The following is a 16,461-nucleotide window of genomic DNA, read 5'->3' on the forward strand; positions in this document are numbered from 1 at the left end:
CTGCATGTAAAAAAAAAAAGGTAACTGCTAAGTAGTTTTTCATAAAAATGAACTCTCTATATCTTGAATGAAGATGTAAAGGTTGAAAATGTATTCTTTAAATCTGATTTATGAACTAATCTACCCCTTCTGGGTGAGGTTTCCATTATCATATAAATAAATGTGTCTACATAGATCAATGCTTGTGGGAGCTCTGGTTGGGTTGTTTTGGTTTTTTTTGTACTTTAGCAGAAGAATGGCTGTGTGTGATCACAGCTAACCCCTACAAGGATACTGGCATCTCTATTATCTGTACATTGAGTGTGATCATTAACTGCTAGCCAGGAAGACAGCAGTAGAAAAATCAATACAACTTTGGTCAGAGGAAAAATAAGCCAGGGGTGATAGTTGTGGGAATGATCCTTCTACAAATGACATTTTGTCCAATGTCTGAGTGGGGGCAACGCATCATGATGCAAATGCAACAGAGATTGGAGATAAAAATCAGTTCTAAGACTTACCAGACATAAAAAATAGGGTTGGAAATGGCACAGTGGAACACAAAATAGCCCTTTCATGAGGGCCTGTAATAAGCATATGAAACTGACAAATGATCACCAATGGAATGACATTTAAAAATGTCCTTGTAATTCTCATGGTGTCAATGTCACCAGGTGATGTAAATATAAAATGTGCCAAACAGCCAATCAACCTAGATCTCATCTGGTTGCTGAGAAGCAGCCCATGTTCTCTCAGACCTTGGTGAAATGCAGTGTTGCCACATAAAGGTCTGATTCACCTGATTTCAGTTATCAATATTGACTTAGGCTTTTTCAGTAGTTAATGGGAACGGGATACCCCAGCTATGTCATTCTCTGAAGATGCCTGGATCTCCAATGGGTTCAGGGAATGTTTAACCTAGCTACAGTCTTAGTTCAGCATAATATAAGCTTAGTCTACATATTGTAGTGATAAAAACACACTGAAAGGTTCTGATCTCCCCTCCTCCTCAGGTTTTTCTCATAGAAGTTGTACATAGAGCCTAAGTTACTCATCTGGACCATGCTCAGAGAATAACTCATCCTACATCAACACATATGTAATAAAATCACACACTGCAAATGCCTTTCTCTCTCCCTGTTCAGTGTTTACACAACTAAGATTAACTTCTGGAGTAGCTCACAAAGATGAGAGCAGCTGAAGAAAAAATTGTCCTGAAATTACATGCTTTCTTCTCTGCCAAACTAACAAATCTTGGTCTACTGAGTTGGAGAATCGTTTGTCATCCCAAAACAATGACAATCTGAAATAGATTATAAATAATAGATAAACCCTGTTATTAAATAAACATTAAATTACACAGAAATTATGTTGGCGCTACAAACAACATATTTATAATAAAAGTTAAGAATTTTAAAAGGTCTGCTGAATCATTTGCCCAATTCTAATCACATAGCGAGACAGGAAAACCTGCTGCCCTCTAGTAAGTTTACAGAACTCAGTCAATTATTTTAAGGATTTCCCAGGAACTGATTGCCAGAGCATCTGGACATCTTACAATAAATTAAAAGCAAATATTAATTACACAACTATCCATTCAGATGGCTCAATGCACTTTAGCTGCCATTTATTTGTCTCACAAAGGACCAACATACTGACACGTTAGTTAATTGAATGCTTGATTGAACAAGTAAACCTTACACAATACTACAGCCTGCCAAATTTAAATTCTGGTGGCCTGCCAGAGGAATAGTTTTTCACTGTGAGAACCCAGCACTGATTTCTTAGAAAATGTTAATCTGATGGCTCAGTCTACAAGATTATAACTTTTCTGAGGTGATACAATGTGAGAGCTGTTCTAATGTATATAATGTAATTATATGAGAGATGATTTCCATAACACTTCAAGTTTTAAATATTGTTAATGAAATCTTCAAGCATGTCTAAGAAAAAATTATCAGCACATATCTACAAGTTCCTGTTTTATGCTAATAACAGCAGATTCTGTTAAAAAAAAAATACATTCTGTGTTTGCTGAGAACTCTCAGGTGATTATTGGCATTGGTTTTACCTTAATCTCAGGTAGCATACATGGAGACCGACAGAGAAGATGTGGATAAATAATACAGATTACATTTGAAATGATGCTTTGTGGTCAGAAAAAGAAGCTCACATTCTTCTAAAATATCAGCTAGGTAACCTTACTAGTAAAGACTGTATTATGCTCTGTATTTCTATAGATACAGGATGTCCAGTCAGATATATATTCACTTGTCTTCATCAAAACTTGGTTAGATAGTGTTAGTGATAGTCAGTACAGCAAGGAGACAGCAGATTGCTTTCAGGAGACTGAAGTGTAAGAAATTAATATAACCACTTGTGATTGAATTAGTATGATTTAAGATTAATATCTTTTACTCAACACAATGAAAAAAAAATTGATTGACATTTTACCAGAGCTCTGAGAAATCTCAGATTCTAAAGCTGAGGTCCTGATGTTGAGCTAATGTAAGCTGAAGAAAGGCAAAATTAAGACAGAATTAAAGGCAGGCGGAAGACCCAGGCTTCATACCCTTAATTCCTCAAGTGATGAATTGCTGTATTTGGCTCATATGCTCAATGATTTATTCATTAACTAGATTCTTGTTTAGTCATTTGCAAGCAGAGAAAGCAGTTTGCTCTTCTGTAGCATATAGTGTGGTTCACTTTCTTGCATCATGTGTAAAGTTTTAAATAAAAGAATTCATGCAACTCCCACAATCTCCTCTGCTTTATTCCTGTGACATGGATTATTGGACATTTCTGTGGCTCATGAGGGTATAGTGGCACAAAGAGTAGATGTTTTGTGAAATCCATCTATGTATCGGAAAAAGACTAAATTTTTTGAGAGTTGGACAAGGTTATTCAAGTGATTCCACTCTTATGGTTCAAAATCAGCACACTAGCTGGGGACTTGTCATAGAGAAGTGCTGTATGAAGTCCACCTTTCAGGGTTTGAAACTGCCAGTTTGTATTAGATGCAACATCAGATTCATTTCCCCGTTTGTGTCTAGTACTTTAAACTAATTGCCTGCCTGTCCTCAAACTTCAAAGTTACAGTAGCTGTTGCTTTTCTTCAAAGGAAAGGTAGTCTTATATGTTTTGATGGCAATGCCATTTCACATTCTGTCAATGCAAATCTCTTTGACAAGACTGGTGACCTGCGGGTGAGTGCTCAGGCAGCAGGTGGTAAACCATTTGTCCTCCTTGTCATGTTCTTAGATCAGCACATTCACTCACAGAAGTGGAGAGAAAGGCCACAAGCTTTCAAAGACAGTCTTACTTTGTAAAATCACAGAAACAGTCACATCTTTATCTTTTCTAGTGCAAAAAAGCTATTATTTCTCAGGTACCTTGTTCTTGGTTTGGCAGTCCCTTATAATATAGACAATTCCTTATAATATATTATAATCACATATAATACATGTATTTTATTATATATAATGCTTGATATGCTTGAATTCCTGTCTTTCCCCACTGTCATGCAGCTTTAAATCCGATGAAAATGCAATTAAAAATGGTTTTTTGCTATAACTTGATAACTGCAATTTTGAGCTAGGCCTGAATGGTTACAGAAATAATTCTGATGTGGTCAGTATTTCCTGTGCTTTTTGTCCATCAGCATTCTCACTTACCTCACCTGTACAGTCACCCACCCCTGGTATAGTGTGATGGATGATATCCCAAATGCAAAATTTCTGTCACTGTGCAAGGAATCACAGAAAATTCAGTAGCATTAAAAAAGGATTATTTTCCTGAGTTCAGTTATAACATCATCCTTGGAGGCAAACATCCTATATCCCTGGACCTTTTCCCAGTGCTGTTCAATACATATAATTAAGGTGCAATTGAATGAAATACATGGACATCATCTGGAGCTGTAATCAGAACCCAAGCCTGCCTGTAGAAGCTGGAAGAGTTCAAGCCAAAGCCCATCAAAGTCAATAGACACTCTTTCATCTGTTTCAAAAGGTTTTGAATGAGGGCCAGACTTGCTTCTGAAGCTCTCTCTAGACTCAATTTGTTCATGGCTATAGTCTGCCTGTAGTTGCCATGGCACAGAACATGAAACTACTTAAAATGAGGAAGATATTGAAGTGCTAATTCTGCACAGTTCAAAGTATCAAAGGTGAATTTAAGTAATAAAAAATTCTAGCTACCTCTCTGCAAGTTCTTTTCTTCACCTCCTGATTTCTCTGTATTGAATTTTAGTTCATAGCTAACCAATGCAAGACAATGACAGGAAGCATTTTTATATCCTTACTTCACTGCTCAACTGTACTTTCTTCAAGTTTTTTGTAATGGTATATGCTCTGATAGATCAGATGCCATAAATCACTTTATCAAATCCCATCAAGTAGTGACATTTCCTATCTAAAAAGAAAGATACCCAGATTAAAAACTGATATGCAGAAATCTTAAATGCTCCCTTCATGAATTTCAGAGTTGACTGAAAACTATCAAATGAAAATGGCTGCCTGAGAAATTCCAACACCTCTCCAGAGTCCCTACTTCAGTTATTCCTCAAAACGGATAGAAAAATAATCAGAGATTGAAACTAAAATATCATTTACAGTAATAAAATTTGCACAGGTCTTTATTCTTGAACTTCACTTTTTTTCATTTACTGGAAAAGTGTACAAATATCTTTAAATAATCCCATCTTGAAACAAAAAGTGATAATATCAATTCCTGGAAAAATGTAGTAGTTAGCATTTGGTTTATTAAATTTAACTAGTCATTCATTCATTCATTCATTCATTATGAGTACACTTCAGAGTAAGATTTGAAAATGCAGATAGAAACCCAAATACTTCAGAAATCCTCATTACTTTTATGAAAACACTTTTTCAGTTGTAATATAATTAGCTTTATTTCCAGCTTGCATTTGAAGATTAGAACATTTTCATGGGTAACCAAAATAAATATCTTTTCTCATACTTTTAGATATTGCATTAAACTTCTGCTAATCAAATTGTCTTTTCATAACTTCTCCTGAAAATATGATTATTTCTTGATCTGGACAAATAATGGTGGTTGGTTCATTCTGGTCATGGTATCAAAAACTAAACTATGTAAATATTCACACATGGTCTTCAAAATTATGTCTTTTATTCCATCAGACATAAGCATCAGCCAATGGCACAGCAAAATCTATTTGGATTTTGGGGCATGTTATATTTTTTTATGCCTCACGACAGTAATTTGCATTACATTTACATCCAAAAAACAAAAAAAAAAAAGACAAACATCTGCTGTAGTAATGCTAGTTCCTGGACTCTTCATAAACAAGTAGAAGTACTTTTAAAAAAATTATTTGTTAAGTTGCCTATTGCCATGCAGTTTAATGTATAGCAGTGAACAGCACAGTGCCTGCTTGAGATTCTGAAGCAGCCATACCATCTGCTCTTTGATTCAGCAGAAAACATGAGAGCAGACTACATTTTGGGATTTATTGTAAGTCCTCACCCAATAGTTCTCTTCAGAGGTCTGCATAATCCACCTGGTCAGCTCACTCGGCCTCTCAGGCTCTAAAATGCTGCAGATGTCAGCTCTGCAGTCAGCCTTACAATTCATGATTCAGAATGACTTGCATCAAGATATTGCTCCATTGTGGAACATCACATTAGAGCTGATTTTTTTACTTCCATACACCTGCATTCAAGTTCTTACTATTAGGAACCATATTATTTCTCTACTGGAGGAAAGAAGGAGGCAGGAGGGAGAGAAGTGAGGAGCAGAGTAGCTGTAACTTTTATGCTACACAGTCCTGAAGCTTTTCTTGGTAGAAGAGGTGGAATAACAATATCAGCTCTGATGAAGTGACCAAAATTACTGAAGTAATGAATTGAAACTTCATGGAGCTTTTGAGACCAAGTAACATAAGTGGAATGGCCATCAGACATTGTTTCCTACCAGCATCTATTTTTCATGTGAGAGGTGAGTCTTTCACTGGAGACTCACTTTTGCCTATTACGTTTGCCAAGGTTGCTTGTTTTCTCCTTCTCTGTATGCAGGTGTATGATTCCTTATCTTTAAGTTCTAGAAGACTCTAAAAGGGGAAAAAACCTCAACCAAACAAAAAAAAAGGGTTGGCTGTAAAAATAAGCCTCACTTTGTCTTGACCCTTGGGTAGATTTTTCCAATGCTGCCTTAGCATACTGAAGTACTGATATCAACAGCAAATGAAAAAATAACCCAAACCAAGCCCTCCTCCCCACCTTCCCCACCCCACCCTGACACCTGACATCCATTTTTTATTCCCAAGGTCTACAGATTTTCCTGCTGATGTCCAATAGATCAGAGAGTCATCTAGTGGACAAACAAAGGAATTTTTAATAAATGTACTACTCTGGAGGTCTTGCCTGTCCTCATCTCTTGTAGGCTACCTCAGACACTAACAGCAGATGAGAAAATAAAAAGGGAGAAAATAAAAAGGGAACTAAATCCTGTCCTCTGCTGAAGAAATAAAACACTGCACTCTCTCAGGGTCATTTTAAAGTTAATGTCAGCTGAAAATTTGAGCATGACTATATCAGCCACTGTAGAGTACTGAGAATTATAGTCTTAGCTTGACCGTAGCAATTATTCATGATTTGGTGACACCAATGGCTTAATATAAATTTTATATATCCATGTAACTGAAAGGTAGAAAGTCTTAGGAATTTATCTTTTCAGTTTCCCTCTGAAACTGTAGGTACACAATGCAAATCAACAAATAAGCACTAGAAACTTCCCTAGGTTATTCATTTTTATGCTTTGTCCAAATTGGGCTTCGTCTTCCTTTGATCAAAGAACTTTTGAGTCTGTAAATTGACTTTAAAATTTCAAACCTTAAAAGCCAAATATGATATTATTTACATTTAATTTTGAAAGTATTCTTTTCTTGCTAGATTTATCTGTGTGTTTTTCTAACTCACTAAGGCATCTTTTTACGGTGACCAGCACTGGAGGCTCTAAAAGAGTATGCAGATATTTATCTTTTTCTCTTCCAATTTAAAAAAAGGCACAATATCCTCTCCACAACATTCACTGCAATTGATTATAATTCCAAACACTCTGGAGAACTTACAAACACCTATTTCCTCATTGTTTTCTATCAAATTCCTGTCTCAGCATTTACCATTTTTTTATATCCTTCCTCCATTTCTCATGTAAAATCAATTCTTGTTCTATGATACAAGAATTTCCCAATCTACTTTCAATATATTACTAATGATTTTCTATCCTATTTTTTTTCACAATGTTAAGGAAGGAAAACACTGTGGTTTTATTATGAGTTTTTCTAGGCTTAATTTTTTATGTCTTCTGAGTTCTTCCATTTAGTAAAATGCTTCTTGTGCCTTCAAAACACCTCATACAAGGCTCCAAATATTCTTTGCTTATTTGTGACACAGGTTTGTAGAAAGACATTGTAAATCTCCCTGTATGCTCTATGATATTTTTTATACCTCTTAATATCTTCCTTGGTTCAAAAGCAAGTTTGCTTCCTTAAAGCAAATTCTTAATAACTCTTAAATTCTTAAGATAATTATTAAGACTCCTACCAGGTTTTACTTTTCTCCTATAGATTATAAAGACTTTTGGCAGGATTTCCACAGTATGTGACACCAATTTAGGGCCAGCAAGAAAAGGATAGATTAAGTGTTTTGGAGAGGTATCTTACACACTTACTCTAACCAAATTATTTCTTTTTCCTCAGAGTCTATCTGCTACATTATGTTGTAAAACTCAAAAATTTAGCAAAATACAGATGAACTTCCAAATTGTTTAGGTAAAGATTTTTTTCCTCCCACAGCAAAATATTTTGAAGTTCCATTTTCAGAGGAAAGCAGTAAATGAACTGGAAGTTTGCAGGTTTTCAATTATTAAATATTTAAATAAGCTGTTTGGCCTCAATCCCAAATGGCTGCAATAAATCAGTGTTACAGAACAATTAAAATAGTAAAAATTCATAAATGAGTGCAGCAAATTTGCCACATTAATTTGAATAACTTTCTGTGATCAGCTATATAACACTCTACCAGATCTACTGCAAAACCATATGAAATGTCAGGTTTTCTATTTGCAAAACATTACATTCAGTATTTTAATATCTGCTGTCACTTTCATCTATGTTTCCCTGCCTCCCAAGAGTGCAACAAAAATTTTTACTTGCTGCTCCTTCTGATCTGGTCTTCTACAGGTTCATTAAAGCAAATGAGTTTTATTTTCTTCTTTCGATACTCACCTAGTGCCTCATACACATGTGGATTATCCTGTGGTGCTCTGAGGGAATGGGCTGGTCATGAGAAAAATGCAGCATATGTTTTTAACTATCATTAAACAGGTTTACTGAGAAAAAGGGAGCACAGGTGCTTCTTTACTGCACCTCTAACTATAACAAATGGTACTGACTGGCCCAACGGGGCATTCAGCCTGTTGCCAAAGCAGGAAAAGTACAACCTTGGCCAGTTTGCTCATGTGAGCTTTCAAACCACACCACCCCCCACTTCCAGTGCTGGTAAAGGAGTCACATACAGTCACTGTTTTGTTCTTTTCTGCTTTTTCTCTTATTTTGTCCTTGCTCTTCTGTTGATAATCCATAGGGTCACCTCTCCAGACACCCATTCAGGATCTACAGCAATCCCACCAACCACAAATAGACACACAGCTGTAATTAAATTCAGCTTGCTTTGCCAGACAGGGCAAAGTGATGCCAAATAAAGAGATGATAAGAACCCCTGCTTGGTGAGAAATGGCCAAGCCCATATTAGAAGTCTATAATGACTTTTTCATTACACTTATGGACCACCAGAAAGCTACAGGTTCTCCACAGCAGATTTCTGGGGTTCTTAGGCTCCAAACACATGGGGAAAATCTTGCATATATTCCAGAGATAAAATTCCACATTTTTTCCCAGCAAAAACCTTAACAAATAGCACATTATGGTCTTTAAGTACCACACTGATAAAACTTTTCATTCAATTTAACCTTCAAAACATCCTCCCTGTCTCTCCCCCAGATATAATTTGTGAGTTCAGCAGGGAATATCATTATTGAACAATGAGTGTTTCTCAGAAAAAGGACAACATAGTGAGCTTGGAGAATAAGCAGCTTTTCAGTTTTCTCTCACTAAAACCCTCTTGTAAATTTACTTGAACTCTGAGATGAGAAAAAGACAGCTGCATTCAAGAGGAGTAAGACCATGTGAGTCACAAGGAGCATTTATTCCCTGAAAGAAATGAGACAGAAAGCAGTTCTTTTACTCTGTCATTGATAGGGGTTCAAAATGTTGGTGGTGCTGGCAAGCATAACTGCTTGCTAAAAAACTTCAGGGGAGAATAATCTAGTCTTGCCTCAGACATGAAAACATTAACATTTCAGAAGAAGCATCACTGTGTGATTTCAGCCTAAAAATTATTTCAAGGAGAGTGCTAGTGTCAAACAGCTGGTATGAAAAGACAAGTGGCTCACAAGTGTTTCTAAAGCCTGCTCTTTTTTATTCTTTTTCCTCTTCTTCTGGATTCTTAGGGAAATATATTCTTTGTGTCCATTTATAGCATCTAGCATGTAATTATCACTAAACTGACTGGCAATTGAATCAGGCTGTCTTAAGCACTCATGAAAACTGTTAAATAAATAAATAAAAACAGTCTTCTAAGGAGCAAATTGACAGCACAAGAATAATGAGAAATTCACTCATTAGGGAGGTAAATAGAAGTAGGATTTCATTTTATAAGGATTTGTTGTGATCAGCACTATCCACAATTACATTGTAAGTTTTTTTAGAAGTTGTAATGGCAGCACTAATGGCTACAGAACTGAAAGAGCTCAGCCCATAACATGCAAAAGCTGATAACTTACCTTTATGCTTTAGTGGGAGTGATGCTGTCAGAGGTAGTGGCTAAAAAGCCATTAGGAGAGTGTGTGAGCTGCTCTACACACAGGCTGAGCATCACTGAAAAGTGACACTCCTGTCTCCAGTCATTGAATCTGGTGTAGGTAAAATGTTTCCTTGTCAGCAGAGGAATCAGCTTGTGCTTTCACTGAAGTTAAAGAGTGCTCCACGTCTGTGGAAGTTTGTAATGTTCAACACTGACTTTCTTTATACTTTGTTCATCCATCTGTGCTCAGAGAACTGCCCATTTTGGGAGTTACACAGTTCTTGTTTTTCCAGGGAAGTGTCAACCTTAATCTGCTGCCAGAATACTTAGAGGGCTGAACAGCTCAGAAAGGGAGATGTTTATAGAGATAGCTCTAAGTCATGAAGCAAGAATTAGGCAGAAACATTATTCAGTGCAGGATTTTAATATCTGGCCTATGAAGATGTTAAATATCAATTGTAGACTGTGAAGAAGATGAAAAATCTAGGTCTTCTGTAAATCCATAAGGGATCAGTAAGACAACAATGACTTTAAAATTATTATTGTAACTATTTTCCTCATCAACCCTCCCAGCCTGATGTGAGAAGGCAGACTGATGGGTGAGAGTCACAAACATCTAGACCTGTGGGAAGTAGCTTACGTTGCCACTACCATTGGCCACTACCACTCCCAGTCGGGGAGAGATCCACGACTTTTAGAGAGCTGAGTCTTCATCTTGGTTGCAGAGAGGGTTTCTGCATCTCACATGACAATAATTTAACAGATAGGTCTCAGTTTAAACCCTCCTAGAATTTGAAATAGCCTTGGTAGCCCAGCAGGGAATCATGTCAGTGTTTTTCTTCCAGACTTGAATTATATCTGCAGAATTTAAAGGGAAAACAATTACATGGAGAGTTACGTGTCTGATCAACAATTCATGTTAGTGTCGGGCTACAGACTGGTGATTCAGTTTTAATTTTAAAAATTTGTTTATTATCAAAACTCTTTCCCCTTCAGGTACTTTTTATTGATGTCCTGTTTCTTCTTCTATGCATTTATGAAGATTTAATATCATTACTGCATGTTGAGGAAGCATCCTCTCTGTATAACTTATATAACAAAAAACCCCATAAAAATTCAGTGGAAGGGAAAAGATGAATATGCAATATTTTAAAACAGTTTGAATATGGAAAGTATCATCATAAAAACAACAGATTCTGGTGACAGGCAAAGCAACACACACATTCACTGTTTAAATTAAATGCTTGAAGGCTCTAAGACTCTTCTGCAAACCTGCTGTTTTTCCTGTATGAATATGGTGGTTGTTTTTAGCCTTTGTAATTTTGGAATTCACTGATTCTATTTTTCAATGAAATGGCATATTAATCTACAGAGAAGACTGGGCTTCTTATGAAACCAGTGGAACTTAGATGTAAACTACTTTCTGTCTTTTATTTTTGTTAGGAGGATGGAAATAGATCTATTGAGATTTTGGAGAACTGTTGTTTGTAATTATATGTGATTACTATTTACACAATGATTCTTCAAGGGGAATCCATTTATTTGTGGTTTTCATCTGCCACAGGAAGTGTAAATCACTGTGCCTTGCTGCATTGTTGTCACTCAGGTAAGGTGCTGCATAAGTCAGCCTTTGGCCTCAGAAGGGGTTATGATCATGTTCTTAAAGCTGTCACAAAGCTGACAACATTAAAACATTTTCAAAAATCTTTTTATTAACCTGTGAATCATTTTGGTTTTGCTATAATGTGTACATTACATACATGAGTTTTTCCTGTCTTGGTCTCAAATAATTTTTGTATAAAACACTAAAGGCTGTCATATTACAGAGAATGTAAAAAATAAAAAAAGAAATTAAAAGTCTATGTAGACATGACCTCTTCCAAAAGGGACTTAAACTACAAAGTAGAGAACAGCTCTGAGATTTCAGTCCCTCCACTGTCAGACTCCTATTCATTTCACTTGAATCAGGCACTTTACAGTTGCTTAATAGACAAAGCAAACAACTTTCCATAATAATACTACAGAGGCAAAGATTGTATAACGCAATCATGCACATTTCTTTTTAAAACTATATGATTTTGTTCTGTTGATTAGAAGTAAAGATATTCCTAGCAGTGAAACTTGAAATGTAAAAATTGCCCAATTCACTACTCACTCATCTTCTGAGCCAACTGTTTTGTCTTTCATTCTCTTTCTTTTTTTGGTTATTTAAGACACATAATGCTCAAGCCCAGCTGGTAGACTTACTCAGGAGTCCTTTTTTTCTGCTGAAAAATAAACATGCAAAACTATCTTTGATGCTTGCTGTTTTCCAGCAAAGGAGATGAAAATTATTTGCAAATACTCTTTACTATATGCCTAGAATGTTTGCTCAGGTGTATTTTTTGTTAATCTGAGGCTCATGGTCTGCACCTGCACAACTAAAATTAAATCAGTTTTCCTAGTGATGTCAATGAAATTAGGATTTAAAGTGTAGCTAATTCCCTAGCCAGTCCTCATTGGCTATAGTCAAGGGAATAGTTCAGGTACCTAATCATAGTTGTACACTGCTATTTCAAATGTTGCAGTGTATCTGAGACATCAGCCCACAGTTGGCAGACATAACAAAAATGTTATGCAAAAATCTACTCTCTTCAGGAGTGATGGCAGGAAGCCAGGTAGAAATGGTATCTCAGACAGCACTGAACATCCATGTTCCAGAAGCCAAAACTCATTGCAGGTGGGAAGGACTCTCACCCAAAAAAGAGAGAACCTAGAATTCTAGTTTCTAGACTGTATCCATTCCACTAGAACAGGCAAATAAAATAGTGATATGAACGGTTTTCCTTACCTCTCTCTACTGGCTGTGAAGGTAGCCTAGCTGAATCTTCAGTTAGTTTTGGTGGGGTTTTTTTACATTGCTAAAGTTACATGGTACCTCATGTTCTTGGAGTAAGCTTTGCTGGAAATCAGATAAAATTATTTATGTGTTTCTGCCATTTTTATCTGAAAAGCTTTTCTGCCATTTACAAAGATCTAAACTCCAAGCAAAAATGAATAAGGTATTTGAGTATAAATATTTGAACAAGAAGTTTAATTTGAAATTATTCAAAGTAAAACAGAGCTGAATAGTCAAAGCAATTGCAGCATACCATTGAGTTATTCTCAGACAACACAAGTGTTACATTCCCCAGCTACAAAGGGTTGCTTTCTGAGCTCAAGCTGTTGCATTTCATGTTCTTAGCTCTTGAGGTTCCTGGTTCAGTCCCTGCTGTATTAACCAAGAGTTCAGCTGTCACACAGAGCTTGCAAACACAAAGCATAGAAAGTAAAACTGAGTTCATTAATGACATAGGAGGATAAAACTCCCTGTGCTAATGTGTTCTATGTTGATTTTCCACCCAAAAGGACTATTTGAGATTCTACACACCTGGCTTTGTGAAAGAAAAAAAGAACCCAAGTCAAAGTTTCAAAAATTTCACATCTCGAAATTGACAAATTACAATCCTCTTTTCTTAGGACATTTTTACCCTCACTGATGGAAAGCTAAACCATATCCATCAGTACTGATTTCAATCAAACTGACAATAGGGTAAGATATTACCCAACAGATGATTTTTGGCCTTGCATTTAGTTTTTGCTTCTGCCAATAATATGAATCTGGCACAGTAAAAGCACTGGTTTTTAAGACCCTCATGTGATCTATCTAAATGAATTGAATGCTATGATTTCAATGTTTCTCTTAACATTTTGTTGAAAGTGAATGTAAACAAAATGTGTATATAAAATAGTATACAAAGATAACAGGAATCTTCTGGAAACTTTACTCTGAAAACTGCAATTTAGGGTTATTCACATTAGGAATCTTCATGATGGGTCTATGTTTAGAATCCTTTTAGAAGCTATTTTATTAATAGATAGCAAGAACAGAAACATATCTGTTTGTCTTGACAGAGAATAAAATCATGAACTACTTCAGGAGAGTGCAAATACAATGCATGTTTTATGTAGACACCCCTCTGAGGAGCAGCAGAACCTGCAAGCCTGAGCCCTCATACTCTTAATCCACACCTCTACTGTCACCTGGGTCAGAAGCCTGCTCCAACAAGTGTGAATTAATCTATTTCTCCTGCCTTAACTGCCAAGCTATGAAGAGATGTCTTCAAGAAGAGCAGTATTCCTCTCTAATTTTTTATTATTCCTTCCCTATTTTTTTCTAGCTACCTGGAACCTTTATTCTCATTCATTGCCTCAATAACACTCTGTGGTGGTTTGACAGGAAATGTGTTTTTTGGGATGTTGTGTTTTTGGCCAATGGATATTCAGACTTTAATATTGGCATTTAACCTGGCCATTGGGACATGGACACGCCTCTGAGAACACGGGGTTAAAAGCAGAGCTCTCCCCTGGGAGGGCCCTCTTGGGTTTCTGGCGGGAAAGAGTTCGGGTCTCTCCCTCGGCCCAGCTGCTGGCTGGGCAGGGGGAGGGGAAAAGCCATGAGGCCGGGAGAGGTAGGCCTGAGCCCCGGGGTGGAAGGGTGGAAGAGAGAGAGAGAGACAGAGACAGAGAGAGAGAGAGAGACACACACCGGGAGCCATCGGGTGCCCCCCCTGAGAGACAGAGAGAGAGAGAGAGAGAAAGAGCCGCTGCCTGAGACTGTAACCTTGAAGCTTGATAAACATGGGCCTGTGCCGGCAGCACGGCTGGGACGGAGAAGAGGGGGGGGTTCAGCTGGCCGCTTTTAGGAGCTTTAAGCCCCTTTTTGGAGAATGAGAACTTTACAGAACATTGACCTTTCCTAGAAGATAGAGTGGAAGATGAGGAAGGAAATGGGCCAGTGTGAGAGAGGTCTGGGCGAGTGAGAGATAGTAGAAGAATAGAGAAGAATCCTGGTGGGAAGAGATGATGGAGTGGCTTTTGCTGGACTCTTTTTGTATAGCCATGGACAGAACCATGTTCCTTGTGATACAGAGACTGCATCTAGGGGGAGGCAATGGCCACAGAACCAAGAGGGTTCAGTGTTGGTGCCCCTCGGCCCCAGGGGGTGAAAAAATATGGGGGGGACAGGTTCCCAAAAGAGAGATTGTGGGGACAGGTGTCCCAAAGGAGAGACTGTGCCTTTTTTGGATCAGGACAGAGCATCCTTAAAAGACAACCCTAGAAGCAGCTCTGGTCCATGTTCAGTGGTGAGAGCACTGGACATGAAAAGGAAGACGTCACGACGGCAGATGTACTCCGGGCGGTGCCACGAGTGACACAGAAACACACGAGGCTTCAGCTGTGTTTCCAGGGGAAGCCCATGGCACAAGAAGGACTCCTCTCCTCTTGATGAACTGAGGATTGATTGTCTAAAAGGTGGTGCTGGACCGAGAGTTGGTGATTTGAGGAACAAATGTATTGTGTTGGAAATTTGGTGGGGGGAGGAGGAAATGCATTTGTGAGGTTTTCATTTTCCCTGTGTGTGTGTTTCATTTTATCTGTAGTTGTAGAGTAGTTAATAAAGTTCTGGTTCTTTTTTCCCTAAGTAGGAGCCTGCTTTGCTTATTCCTGGTCACATCTCACAGCAGAAACCAGGGAGAAGGTATCTTCATGGGGGCACTGGCATTGTGCCAGTGTTAAACCATGACACACTCCTATTCACAAACCGCCCAGGGCCATTTGTGCTGACACAAAATATGAAGCATGAGGAAGCAGTCCTGAGGAATTTGCAGTCTCATTTCAGACAAGAAGCAGCAGGTTGCTGCACAGCTGATCAACATCAGGCCATGGCAGTCCTTGAATGGAGGATTACAAGTCATGACACAATTGAGGCAATGCACAGAAAAAACAAAAAGAGCACGTGCAAATGGAGGAAATAACACTGGCAAGGTGATTTTCTTTTTGATTTTTTCCTTAAAGAAAGGAAAATTAAAATTAATGGAAGAAACTTCCCCATATCTATCCTTTGAATCTCTTACATACTGCTCCTATAAAACAGTAAATTGTTCTCTTTCTTATTCTCTATTCTTTGTCTTTTTCTTTTTTTTTTCCTCTCCTTCTCTGTATCTTCCCTTCCTCCCTTCATTTTTGGTTTGGTTTTTTTTAAATGTTCAGTCGTAGCTTGTTGCTAATAATTCAAATTCATTGCTCTGTGAATGCTTTCCAATTAGTGATAAATTGACACTTCACACATTTGCTGCTTGTTTGTTTAACAGCTGCCACTCCTCAATATGTATGTTGTAGATATCTGGAAAAATGCCATGTTTGTGTTCTCTACAGTAGCAGGTTGGTTTTTGTGTTGAAATTATGTTTTTGAGGAGCATTGTAATGTTCTCTTTATGGTCATTCACTGCCAAATTCAGGCACCAGACACATTATTTTCACTTTCAAGAGATGACATGACAGAAATAACAAGACAATAAATCACAATTACACTGCCTGAATAAACATCAGAAATGCTGATTACAGCACAATGATAGCAGCTTCCTCCTTATTTGCTGAAACATATTAGCCATCCATACACAAAATTTTGATTGCACATTTAAATTCTTGAATAAACTTAAAATAGGATTAGTTAAGGCTTTTTAAAGAATAGGTTGTTGGGAGAAGGGACAATAAA

The sequence above is a fragment of the Agelaius phoeniceus genome, chromosome 3, assembly GCF_051311805.1.
Source record: "Agelaius phoeniceus isolate bAgePho1 chromosome 3, bAgePho1.hap1, whole genome shotgun sequence".
NCBI classification, from domain to species: Eukaryota; Metazoa; Chordata; class Aves; order Passeriformes; family Icteridae; genus Agelaius; species Agelaius phoeniceus.